At 43.1% G+C, this 12,988-nt stretch overlaps 1 long non-coding RNA gene across 1 annotated transcript; it reads left to right on the forward strand.

The window, feature by feature from the left end:
• Positions 1 to 6,470: 6,470 nt before the first annotated feature.
• LOC127333145 (uncharacterized) lies at positions 6,471 to 8,313 on the forward strand. The gene is made up of 4 exons (XR_007870996.2): positions 6,471 to 7,047; positions 7,134 to 7,593; positions 7,723 to 7,895; positions 8,005 to 8,313. It is a non-coding gene; the product is annotated as an uncharacterized lncRNA (long non-coding RNA).
• Positions 8,314 to 12,988: the final 4,675 nt, after the last annotated feature.

Raw genomic sequence — 12,988 nt, forward strand, 5'->3', positions numbered from 1 at the left:
TAACATGATTGATTTGAGGTTTATTTCTTCTTATGCTATGAAAATTTATTTGGTGGCAAGACTTGATCAACCTTGTTAACGAATACTTTTTATATGCATAGAGAGGGTAAACAACATATCTTTCTTCCTCCACTTGCTCTAGTTGCTGTAGCATTTTTAATTTGCAAAGTTCCTTAGTTATTTGAAGATTTCAAAATTTTTCCTGGCCAGTAATAAAAAACTAAATACCCAGAAATGTGCATTTTTCAAAGTTTTCAAAAATTCACAAAAATTATACCGTTGGTCCTATTTTTCGACGAGGCACCTGGGAGCACCAGAGGATGACCTGTGGGGCACCAGAGGGCGCCAAACCACAGGCCGGCGCGGCCAAGGAGGTGGCCGCGCCACCATGTGGTGTGGGCCCCCCTTTGCCCCACTTTGTCATCTCTTTCTCCCAGCACCTTCTCTCTCCCGAAAAAACTCGTACCAAGTTCCTCTCACTCGCGTTTTTGCTCCAGAGCTCCAGATTTCTCGATCTCTTTGCTCAGCCCAGATTTCTGTCTGAAATTTGGCACATTTGCTCTTCGGTATGTGACTCCTCCACCCATCCAAGTAGAATTTCGTTTGGTTGAGTATATCTTGAATATTTTGCTGCTGTAGGTAACATGTTTAGTGAGCTTGCATGCTTGTTCTAAGTGGTAGAAACTAGTTTTGATGCATGATTAGTACTCTAGCAAGTTCTTATGGTAGTTTCCCTCAATTATATGTCACCAAATCAAATTTTTATATTGTTTGTTGAAATTTCAGAAAATGGAGTGGAATAGATATCACTTGAACCAGCAAGAATTGGAAGTCCAACAAGTTATGATAGTCAATCGTGAAGAGGGAGTATACCCCTCTTACTACCCGTGCGCGGATTTCATGAGAAGCGCGGGGATATTTGAAGATGTTCAAACTCTAATTTCTCGTGCAGGGCTGAGTGACTTTGTTGAAGGAGAGCCAAGACAATATGTAAAATTAACTATGTCTTTTGTGCAGGACTTCAAGTTCAATTGGTCGCGATCTAACCCCACGGTCCAGTATAAAATTTACAATAAAGCTGTCAACTTGCCATTTAGTGCTTTTTGTGCAGCAATTAGAATACCGCAATGGGGGTCATGCGAGAAGATAAGGGGATCGCCGCAAGAACTCTCGGATCTCTACAAGATGATTTGCGATGGAAGGAGTTTCTCAGGTGATAGTGGTAAAATCACTAGTATTCAGCTCCCGGCTATCCGCTACTTTGCCTATTTTATTACCAAATGCATTCTTGCTAAAAGGATTGGTGGTAAACTTTCTATCCCGGATTTGGCTTTTCTAGCTGCGGCACTGCAAAATAGTAGGACTTATAATTTGGGGGCATTGATAGCCTATAGACTTGCTACTAACCGTGAGAAAGGTGGAATTTGTGGAGGTCTCATCGCCTCTCGTTTACTAGCTTTTCATAATGTAGAACCTCATCATTTTGATATTCCATTCCCCATAGAAAAACTTGACATAGCCTCTATGATTAAACATGAATTCGTTTCTGATTCCTCCAACTTGGGTAACCTGTATTACAAGATGATATTTTATAAGAAAGTTTGGAGAATAACTAAGAAAACTGAGAAACTAGTAAGATTGCTGCTTTGTTTTGTCTAACCTTTATTCCAGGGGAGATTGGTCGGTCACAGAAGGTGCATTGGATGCACATATAGAGAGAGGAGGTCAACATGCAAGAGACGACACGGAGGTCGAGGAGCACCTCGACTCATCATCCGATGCAGCAAGTTCCTCGCATCAACATGGTGGATATGCGGAGCCTCCACGCTTTTCTTCTGCACAGGAGCTTTACTATGACTACTCCATGGACTACCCACCGGCGAGGAACAACGACCCTCGTTGGGGTTGAACTCCACTTAGGCCAAAAGCCTAAGCTTGGGGGGAGGTATACCGGCATCACTCATTCTTTGCATATTATGGTTGCTGGATACTTGTACATACTTGTTTTGTTCGTTTGAGTGGTTTTCTAATGAGAAGAAGATAATATTTGGGGAAGTGCTGCCTGAAAACAGATTCTGGAACGTTACCGTAAAAATTCTCAAAAATAGCCAGAGCGTCATTTTGAGCTGCCAATTTTTGTGCAGGTTCCCCAGGTTGTTATCTAACTTTCATTAGTTGAACACTTTTCGATCTGGGCAACGTAAGATTTTTGTAAAAATCGATTTCTGTACTGCTGTCAGGTTTTGGCAGATTTCTGCCATCTCGCTTTTCTGTGTTTCTTTTAGTTTGCTATTTCTTGTTTTTGCTTTGTTTCTTCCCCAAAACACAAAAAGACCAAAAATATTTCTGTTGTTTCTCTTCACCATTTGTTTGCTTTGGTTTCTTGCATTTGTTTCACTTTATTTGCTATTGCTAGTTTGCTATAAGAAAACCCAAAAAGATTTTGCTTTGTTTGTTTGTTTCCTCTTGTTCTTATTTGCAATTTGAAAACACCAAAAATATTTGCTGTTCTTCTTTGGTTTGTAAAGTTCTTTATGATTTCAATGGTCTTCGGTGGCTGGAGCGTGGTTTTCATTTCATATTATCCAAGCTACACAAGTGAAAAGGCAATAATGACGATCTACGACAATCTGATTGTGGTGAGAGGCTGGTATGAACTCTATTTGTTTTCATTTTTGTACATATACTCATCCATGTGAGCATTCTTAGTTGGTTCATGTGAGGTATATGTTATTTGAGAAAGTCTAGTAGTTCATGATCTCTCATGTTTAGCTCCAATTTATTAATATGAGTAGCATGTCATGGATGTTTGCTTGCATTGTTTTGTTCATAAGTAAGTATGGCATTGTGGTATCCTCCTCTGAGTAATTCATTTATATCGACTTGGCACATGCTCACGCATGCATATGACTGAACAAAAAGTCAATTAAGCCTCGATGATCTATATTGCTTCAGAGTTCTTGTATCACTTTTATGCCTCCGTTAATTTATTTTGCCGCAAGCATGATTATGACAGTTACTGCTCTCTTGATTTGTCGCTCCCTAGTCTATTGCTAGCCTTCACTTGTACTGAGTGGGAACTCTGCTCGTGCTTCCAAACACCTGAAAACCAAGTTATTCCAGAGTGTCCACCATAAATACCTATGCATGGCATTTCAAACCATTCCAAGTAAATTCTCATGCGCTACCTTTAAAACCTTCAAAATGTTTCTCAATTTGTGTTTATGTTTCATAGCTCATGAGGAAGTATGTGGTGTTTAGCTTTCAACCTTGTCATTTACTTTTGACGGACTCTCATATGGACTAGTGGCACATCCGCTTATCCAATAATTTTGCAAAAAGAGCTGGCAATGGGATTCCCAGTCCCGAATTAATTAACTTAAATAGACACTCCTCCATGGTTTGTGATTGTTGGACGGCACCCGAAGGATTCGGTTAGCCATGGCTTGTGTAAGCAAAGGTTGGGGGGAGTGTCATCATCATAATAAAACTAAAATAAAAAGGCACTCCGTCATGGTATGAGATTGTTGGCAGGCACCCGAGGATTCGGTTAGCCATGGTTTGTGAAAGAAAGGTTGGAAGGAGTGCCAAATAAATATGTCATAATTCATGGGAGCCGCTCTTGAAAGTCCGGTTGGCGAGGTAGTTAGTGTACCCATTACCATTCGTTGACAACAACAAACACCTCTCAAAATAATTTTACTCCTGTCTTTATAAAAATAAAAAGCTCTAGCGCATGTTAATCCCTGCTTCCCTCTGCGAAGGGTCAATCTTTTACTTTTATGTTGTGTCTCCATTATTTCTTTGAGCACTATCTTGAGAGCACAACTGTCATTCTTAGTATAATATGCTTGTCTCAAAATATGATTGATTGTGGTATAACTTTGATGCATTTATCTTTTGACAATCACTACTTCTAGTCTTTCTATGAACTCCAGAGGTGCCCGGGCATTTATGTTTTGCCAATCAAATACAGGCAAGCGAGATACCACTTTATCATACTCTCTTATGAACATTGCAATCCTGCTTATATACATGATTCATGATGCTTACTATTAATTGTTGGTACCTCTCCATGATTGACATAGCTGTTAGATGATCTTATTTGCATATGTCTCATTATAAATTGCTTAAGTATTAGCCATAGCATGAGAATATATACATCATATGAGCAAATATGTTCGTGAAAGTTCTTTTATCGCTCAGTTGTTAACTGAATTGCTTGAGGACAAGCAATAAGCTAAGCTTGGGGGGAGTTGATACGTCCAAAACGTATCTACTTTCCCGAACACTTTTGCTATTGTTTTGCCTCTAATTTGTGTATTTTGGATGCAACTAACACGGACTAACGCTGTTTTCAGCAGAACTGCTCTGGTGTCTCGTTTTTGTGCGAGAAATCCAACTTTCGGGAAAATCCTCGGAATTTATGCGAAGGCCCTATTTTCCCGTAATAATGACGGAGCGTAAGGACAATTAAGGTGGAGGCCCGAGGGCCCCACACCATAGGGCGGCGCGGCCGGGGGCCCGCGCGGCCACCGTGGTGTGGCCCCCTCGGCCGGCCTCCGACGCCCTCCTTCGGACTATTTATCGGCCTCGACCTAAAAACGCACAAAAAGAAGTCGAAGTCGCCAGAAACCCTCCAGAACGCCGCCACATCGCGAAACTCCGTCGCGGGAGCCAGAAGTCTCCGTTCTGGCACTCCGCCGGGACGGGGAATTGAAGGAGATCATCGCCGCCATCACCGCCAACGCCTCTACATCAACCAGCCATGTTTCCCCCATCCATGTGTGAGTAATTCCCCTGCTGTAGGCCGAAGGGGATGGTAGGGATTGGATGAGATTGGTCATGTAATAGTATAAGATTGTTAGGGCATAGTGCCTAGTGTCCGTAATTGGTACTTTGATGATATTGTTGCAACTTGTTATGCTTAATGCTTGTCACTAGGGCCCGAGTGCCATGATCTCAGATCTGAACATGTTATTGCTTCATCAAGATATTCATTGTTTATGGTCTTACCTATAAGTTGTATACACATGTCGCTGTCCGGAACCAATGGCCCCGAAGTGACAAGAATTGGGACAACCGGAGGGGATGGTAGCGATGTGAGGATCACATGTGTTCACGGAGTGTTAATGCTTTGCTCCAGTACTTTATTAAAAGGAGTACCTTAATATCCAGTAGTTTCCCTTGAGGCCCGGCTGCCACCGGCTGGTAGGACAAAAGATGTTGTGCAAGTTTCTCATTGCGAGCACGCACGACTATATATGGAACACATGCCTATTGATTGCTTTGTACTTGGACACCGTTTTATTATTATCTGCAAATGCCCTGCTATGATTGTTACATGAGTTTCTCTCATCCATGCAACGCCCGTCATCCGTCCCCGTGCCTACAGTATTTTAATCCTGCTGTTTACTAAAATCACTACTGCTGTCTCTGTTACTCTGCTTTGTTATTTCACTATCGCTACTGCTATAAAAGCATTACTCTTGATAAACTCTTGCGAGCAAGTCTGTTTCAGTGCAATGAATTGACAACTCCGCTGTTAAGGCTTCCAAGTGTTCTTTGTCTCCCCTTGTGTCGAATCAATAAATTGGGTTTTACTTCCCTCGAAGACTGTTGCGATCCCCTATACTTGTGGGTCATCACTACGTTACTTAAGTTTCTTTTTCTGTTGTGCTAAGTGATTATATTTGGGATCATGTATCATATTTCCGCCTTCCTAAAATACAGATGTATCTATAATTAAAATAAGTTTATATACATTAATATCTAGACAAAATTGAGTCATTAATTTTTTTGCAAGAAAATAGTAAAATATAAATGTGTTTGTGCTATTCGTTATAGAACATAAAAAAGATTTCTTTGCAATTTGCTCGACCCCAAATTTGTTGCATTCTCCACCACTAGCGACAACCCTTCTAGCTGCAAACAAAATATTTATAGTAATGATTCTTGATCAAATAGATGAAAATATATCAAATGTGATTATCTAAATAGTTTAAAGATCTGTCATTGTGTTGTACCAAGCAAAATTTAAGCGATACAAATGCCTCAGACAATGCAACCTCTCTTCTCTAACAGTTGCAACTTCACTTCAAACAGCGTAGATGGATGATCCCTGTAATCAATGCACGAGGTGTCGAACTCAGAATCAGAGAAATGGATCCTCAATTTTACCCGTTGCAACGCACGGGCATCTTTTGCTATTTGTTATTATGAAAACATGTGATATTGATTGTAAAAAAAAAAAAAAAACCCGGAGCACGTCGTGAGAGGGGTTCTTTTGTGGTACCCTCAAATAAATTGGAGTCGTTTATTTCCACCCATCCAATGGCTAAAATATATTTCATACCACAGTCCAAAATCGCAGAGGTATGTTACATACCTCTGGCAATTTTCGCTCCTCAGAAAAACAAAGTTAAGATGGGCCTGGCCTAATAGTAATAGAAGAGCCCATCCCAATAAACTGGTCCAGCGGAAGATCTTCCGAACGCAGCCGGTAAGATCGATCTATCGTTCTTCCGCCATGCTCCTGCGGGAGATTCCTCCGCCGCCGCTATCTCTCCATTCCTCAACTCCGGCGCCACAGCCCCGCCCTCCCCTACCCCAATACTGCCTCGGCGGCGGCGGCCTTGGCCCTTGTCTCCGCGTGGATCCAAGGTCGACGGCGCCGTTCTCGTCGCTCGACAAGGCGGCCAAGCCCACCACGCGGTTCCCGGAGCGGTGCTTGGCTGCCCGAGCTCGTCACGCGGTTCGCGGTTCTGGGAGCAGGGTTAGGCGCTCGTTGCGCCCCGCGCGAGCATGTCGCCAATCTGTACTCCACCGCCCACGCGCAGCGTTGTGCAACCAATGAGCTGACGGGCCTCGCCGCGCCGTCGCCTGATGCGCGATCCTGGACTCTAGACTCCAGAGGTACTAGATTGAAGAATTTGTAGTCCAGAGGTACTAGACTCCAAAGGTACGAGGAGATCTGGACTCGCCAGCTTGGTAGGCGTGTTGGCCCCGCTAATCTCCTGCAAGTACAAGGAGATCTGGACTTCAGAGGTACTAGACTGAAGAATTTCGATTAAAATTCACTTTCCACTCTCCACTGAGTGTTCTGATCGAATTTCTGTACACTTAATCTGCAGGCCAACCATTTCATCTTTATATCAGATAGTGCCTACACTGGGGAGCAGACACTGAGGATGGAGAAAGCGATTTTGAACAAGCTTTAGTGGTACCTGACCGCTCCTACACCATATGTCTTCCTTATGTGCTTTACAAAGGCAATGTATTCATCTGATTCGAAGAAGGATAAGGAGTTAATCATCAAATACGCCACGATAAGTAAATTCATATGTACTACTGTAAGCTTGAATATATCATAAAGTGAGTTTGTGTACTGTAGAAGTTTCTGTAATTGATTATGCAGATGGAGAACATGGTGTTCTTCTTTGCTGAGTTAGCTCTGATGGAGTACATGGTTGTTCCTGTTGTTGTCTACATGCTTGTAAAGTGAAGGAGAAGGTAGTCCTAGGTTCTGTTTGTCCTACCTAAACATGAAGACATGCTAGTGCTACATGTGATTCTCCAAAACTAATGGACAAGGTAAAATGTCCTGAACTTGATACTCAGGTTTAGGTCCGGAATTTGATGTCCAAAAGACAAGTACACTGCTTCACTAACAACTGCAATGGCTGGATTATTTATAAATGATGTCTCGATGGTTCTCTATAGGTTCAAAAAATCTCTCGAATATGTCAATGAGAGAATCCATCTCGTATTTCAGTCGTCATGGATCGCCTGCCTTAGATGACTCTGATCTGCCAAGCTCCAATGTGCTTGTCATGACACATCTATTGCACAGAAAATGATGAACGTTTGTGCTTTCTAAAATGCAATGTGCCAAGGTGATCTTTCTTTTGTGTTCATATATAATATTGTGTAATATTTTTAATACGTTTTTTAATTGCATTGCACTAACTTTTCTTTGGTCCCCTGATACTGACGTATATGTAGGAATGCAGTTTGTCAATCCGGGAGAACCTTCTCAAGAAGTATGCTAAAGAGATGGTAAACTATTGCACAACGGCTTCAAGCAATAGTCTACAAGCTGCATTGGCTTCAGCAGTCCACCTTTTGAATGAGAAGAACACCAAATTTAACAATTAGAGATGAAATTTGACTCTATATGTAAAGAACTGCAAGCACGTAGCTCATGAAATATTCGTATCAAAGTTTAAATCTTGTATGTGCCACCATTGTTGGGGCACGAGTAGATGATTTTTCTTAGGTCTGAAATGGCACATCGGGAGTTTTGCTTTGTTAGTACCAGAATAACAGTTACTCAGATAGAAGGAAATAATACACCTACAGGGGTTTACCAGAGAAGGAAAGCTAGCTACAGCTGAATAGAACAAAGCATACAAGTAGCAGACTTAGATAGTCAAACATATACTTGATGGAAGTGAGTCATTTCAGATTTAAATTTTCGAGCTAACATGCAAATCCAATCCAGGCACCAAAATTTTAAGCAAACTGAAGTTTCATACAGGATCGGGATCAAAGGACTCTAGCTTGTGAAGTTGACTGCTAGCAAATGGCTAGACTTGCACAGCTAGATTGCTTTGACTAAGTACTAGCAGACTTCCCCAAAAATATTGAACAGTGATAATTCGAGTACAACTCAACAAAAAAAAATACACCACCATCAATCTGCTAATGACTGGACCAGACATACTCATCACATCACAAGTTCATAACAACGCTCATGCTCACACAGTCACACGATAATTTACATCATCATGATTTTTCTAATTGAGAACAATATCTAATGCTTGCACTGATGGGGTTGTGGTGGACACCAGCATCCCTACCATCACCTTCCGTCAGTCTCGACAAGGCACCACCTGCAGCAACATCTTTTGCTCATACAAATCATGAGAAAGTTTCAAAATTGCAGTTTCATATGACAAAATATATACTAGATTATCTATCATTGATTAGCTGCAAATTATCTAAACTGTACATATGCAAATGTCACTCTTGCACTGTTATCCTGCCTGGCATGATCTTCAGTTCAAATATAAAGTATTTTACAACAGAAAATATATTTCTTTTTTTATCAAGGTACCTCTTCAAAATTTATGCACACAACATCACCTTCGGATTTCTGAGCCGATTAAAATGTAAGTATTAGCCTTATTTGGCTTGTTTGGCCAGTGCATTTCTTCAGGAACGTCACACAGGTTTTAGAATGACAAATTGTTACAGAGAAAAGCTATTGGAGAAATGTGCACTCACGGGTCGGGATTCTCAACAATTGCACATAACACAATTACACAAATAGAGTACTATACATGGCCACTCTCTTTTCTTACAGCAAAAATGCAGAGTCAGGGGCACACTTTCATCAGACAAATCTGAATGAATATGTCAAACTAACACAAAAAGAAAGTTTAATCTCATATATATCATATCAAGATTTTCACTAGGAATAGTTCTCAACTTTTCATTTGCTTCGGAAGTTAGTGCATATTTGTCTATTTGACAAATTCCCATTCAAATTGCCTGACAAAAAGTATCCGTGGCCAGATGCATTACTAACATGGATATTGACATACTACTACATTTGGATTCAGAAAAGGGAGTAAAAGACCACGACAACGCACCTTAAAGTTGAAAGTAAACTCCAATCAAAGAGGCCGTCGCGTCTGGTGCTGTCAGCGGCGGCTCCGCGCACGCAGATTTGAAGAAAGGGGGTTCAGCGGTGTCACACAACGTCAGGGAACGAGGCATCCCGTATGGAAGAGGCGGCGTCGCGCTCGTCGTCCAGCATCGACGGAGGTGACGTGCGCAGTGGATCTGCCGACGGAGTGCCCTGGCATGTGGGCGATGGTCGACGGAGGTGACGAGAGCGGTGGCGGCGGCGTGCTCTGGCGTGTGCCGAGTGACGGCGTGTGAGGAGGATGCGGCAGTTTCGCTGCTCGAGGCGGCGGCGCGTATGGTGGATGTGGCGGCGGCGTGCTCGGGTTGTGTGGGTGCTTGCCGCGTGCGAGAGGTGAGGCGGCGGGCCGGCGGCGTGGTGAACTGCTTTATCTTAGGGGACTGTGTTGAAGTTGAACTACTGGGCGCGTCGCGTTGATAACTGTTGGGCCTGATACTGTTTGTTTCAATATTTTTCCTAATAACTACGTTTTTTGGGCCTACCGGGCCTAATCTCTGCCGCTTGATCTCAACCGTTCACTTAAATCATACCTCTTCCTATCCCAGACGAGTAAAAGGTACTGTAAAAGTTGCCCGTGAGAGAGCTCCGCGACAGCGGTATCATTGGCCAGAAGTTGTACCTACGTACACTGGGGGGATCGAGGTGATGGCCAGGCCAGCGGTATCCCGGCCGCCAGCGGAGGGACGGCATGGTGCGTATCGGCGACGGCCTCTTTCGTGGCAGATGCACAACGAAACGTCGGTGGCGGATGAGATCCGTCTCGACGATGACGGCGTCCTAGAGCAACACGTCGAGGACCTATGCCTCGAACGAGGATAGGTGCGGGAGCACGGTGCTGGTCATGGGAAGGAGCTCGAAACGCCCATGGAGCAGCCAGGGCCGGCCCTAGTGGGTGGGCAGGGTGTGCGGCGGCCCAGGGCCCTAAAAATCTGGGGGCCCAATCCTAAATACATGTACATATGTTGCCTGTCTAACTATGCTCAGCTGAAAAAAAGGCCCATGGGCAGATCATGACCGTGCCAGACTTTGCTTCCTATTCCATCGATCTGGGGAGACACAGACGATTAATTAGCTACTCTTCCATACTTTGCTTCGTATTCCACGCAGCCGTGATTGGCAATATTTCTCCGCCTCGTCGCTTTCGTTCTCGTTCAGTTCATTGGCAGCTAGGACTACCAGGAGGCAGGAGGGATCGATCTCCGTATGCAGGCTGCTGGTTGTTCTCTTCTTTCCCCTGCTTACGACTCCCAGCCCCGGACGACGGTCGACGGCACGATGCCATCTTCATGCGACGGTGCGATGATCAGCGATCTCCCGCGCATAGCACAGTTCGGCTGCCCGCACTGATCAGAGATTCAATCGCCGTCCGCCGTCCGCCGATAACAGTTCGCCACTACTCATGTAACACACTCTTTTATTTTAAAGTAATTTTCCTCTAATTCTGAATTTTTGATGGTCACTTCGTCGACTTGTCGTCTTGTCGATGTCGTCTTCCTTGAGAAAGGGTCCATCTGGTCACGCTAAAAGGAAAAGGGCAAAAGAGCTGGCTGCCTTGATACAATCACAGAGAGGAGATATTATTGAAGAATTATTTGAGGTCAACAATGACTCAACAGAGGTTAAATGGTTTGGCAACATTATGCATTGAGAAGAAATTATTGGATGACATCGACATCGATCCCATCATTAGTGACTTCGCATCAAGAAATGTTACAAGGAAATTTTAAGGTACTATGTATAAATTATTACATATGCTACTCGGGTGCATTTAAATGTTATTGAGAACATGTTTTTTACGTATATATTCATTATTACTGTCGTCGTGTCTATATTAAGGCCCAAAATTTTAGTCTCGCCTAGGGCCCTCAAAATCTTAGGACCGGCACTGGGAGCAGCGGCCGGGCCGCGCAGGGCGATGTCCACACCACGGAGCCCGACCCCGGCGCGCCTAGAATGTAGACGCCCCGACGGCGGCGGCACAGGTGAAAACGATAGCTCCCGCCGTCTCCAGTGCTCCTATCTGTCCCTGGAAGTGCTGCACCTTGCGCTCCGACGAGGCCGACGTACAGCAGGGCGGCCTCGCCGCGCACGGCGACATCCACGACGCGCCCGAGGCGCCGAAAAGGCAGACGCCTTGTCCAAGGCAGCGCGTATACTCGGGGAGGTAAACAGGCCGGCCCAATTGGCACCGGGCACAGGTTCTAGGACATTCCAGCCACAGTTTGTGGGCTTTTTGTCGGTTTACCGTTTTCGGTGGGTTTCCGCGGTCTTTTTTTTCTTTTTGTTTCTTGTTTATTTTTACTATTTTCTGTTTTCCTTTTCTAGTTTTTCGAGTTTTTAAAATTTTGAACATTTTCAAAAAAAAAATGGAACATTACAGATTTTGAACAATTTTCAAATCTAAACTTTTTTCAAAATTTGAACATTTTTTGGATTTAAAATTTTCGAATTTTGAACATTTTTTGAATGTAAACATTTTCAAAAAATTTGAGCATTTTCGGATTTGAACAGTTTTCGAATCTGAGATTTCTTTAAATGTGAATATTTTTAAATTTTGATTTTTTTTTAGATTTGAACAATTTAATCTGAACCTTTTCATTTTTGAACATTTTTGGATTTGAACATATTCGAAATTTGAACATTTTGAATTTCTTGAACATTTTGTGGATTTGAACATGTTTAGATTTGATCAAATTTTCGTAAATGAACTTTTTTCATCTTGAAAACTTTTTCAGATTTGAATTGTTTTTTGTTTTGTTTGAATGGTTGTGCCATACTCGAAATAATCGAACCACCACGAGCCGACACAGGCTCGAGGGTCATGCTCTCGCGGAATTGGGCTGGCACACACTCGAGGGATACACGCGAAATTGGGCCAGCCCACCCCGGTGTCGTCGACGCAAATTCTCGCCCCGCGACGCGTGAAGGGTCAAGTAGGAGCTCATTATCCCTTCGCCAGTTACGATTTAGCCTGTACAGTGGGCCTCACTTTAAGTGATGGGCTATGCAAAACTGTTAATGTCTAGTTTTGTATCTATCAATGTTCGGTCAAAACTTTATTTCCCTGTGTTTTACGGCTCCTGGGAATTGGGCCTAATCTCTGCCAGTTAATCTGACCTGTTCGATAATTCATAGATGTTCCTCTACTATGAGTGGTAAAAGGTACCGTAAAAGAAACTAATATTAGACCTAAGGGCGGCTGTAAACAAAGGAAAAAATAATAAGCACACACCAGTAGATAGAAAGAAAACACGAAATAACAATGAGGAAACACAC

This window comes from Lolium perenne, chromosome 2 (assembly GCF_019359855.2).
Source record: "Lolium perenne isolate Kyuss_39 chromosome 2, Kyuss_2.0, whole genome shotgun sequence".
In the NCBI taxonomy this organism is placed as follows: domain Eukaryota; kingdom Viridiplantae; phylum Streptophyta; class Magnoliopsida; order Poales; family Poaceae; genus Lolium; species Lolium perenne.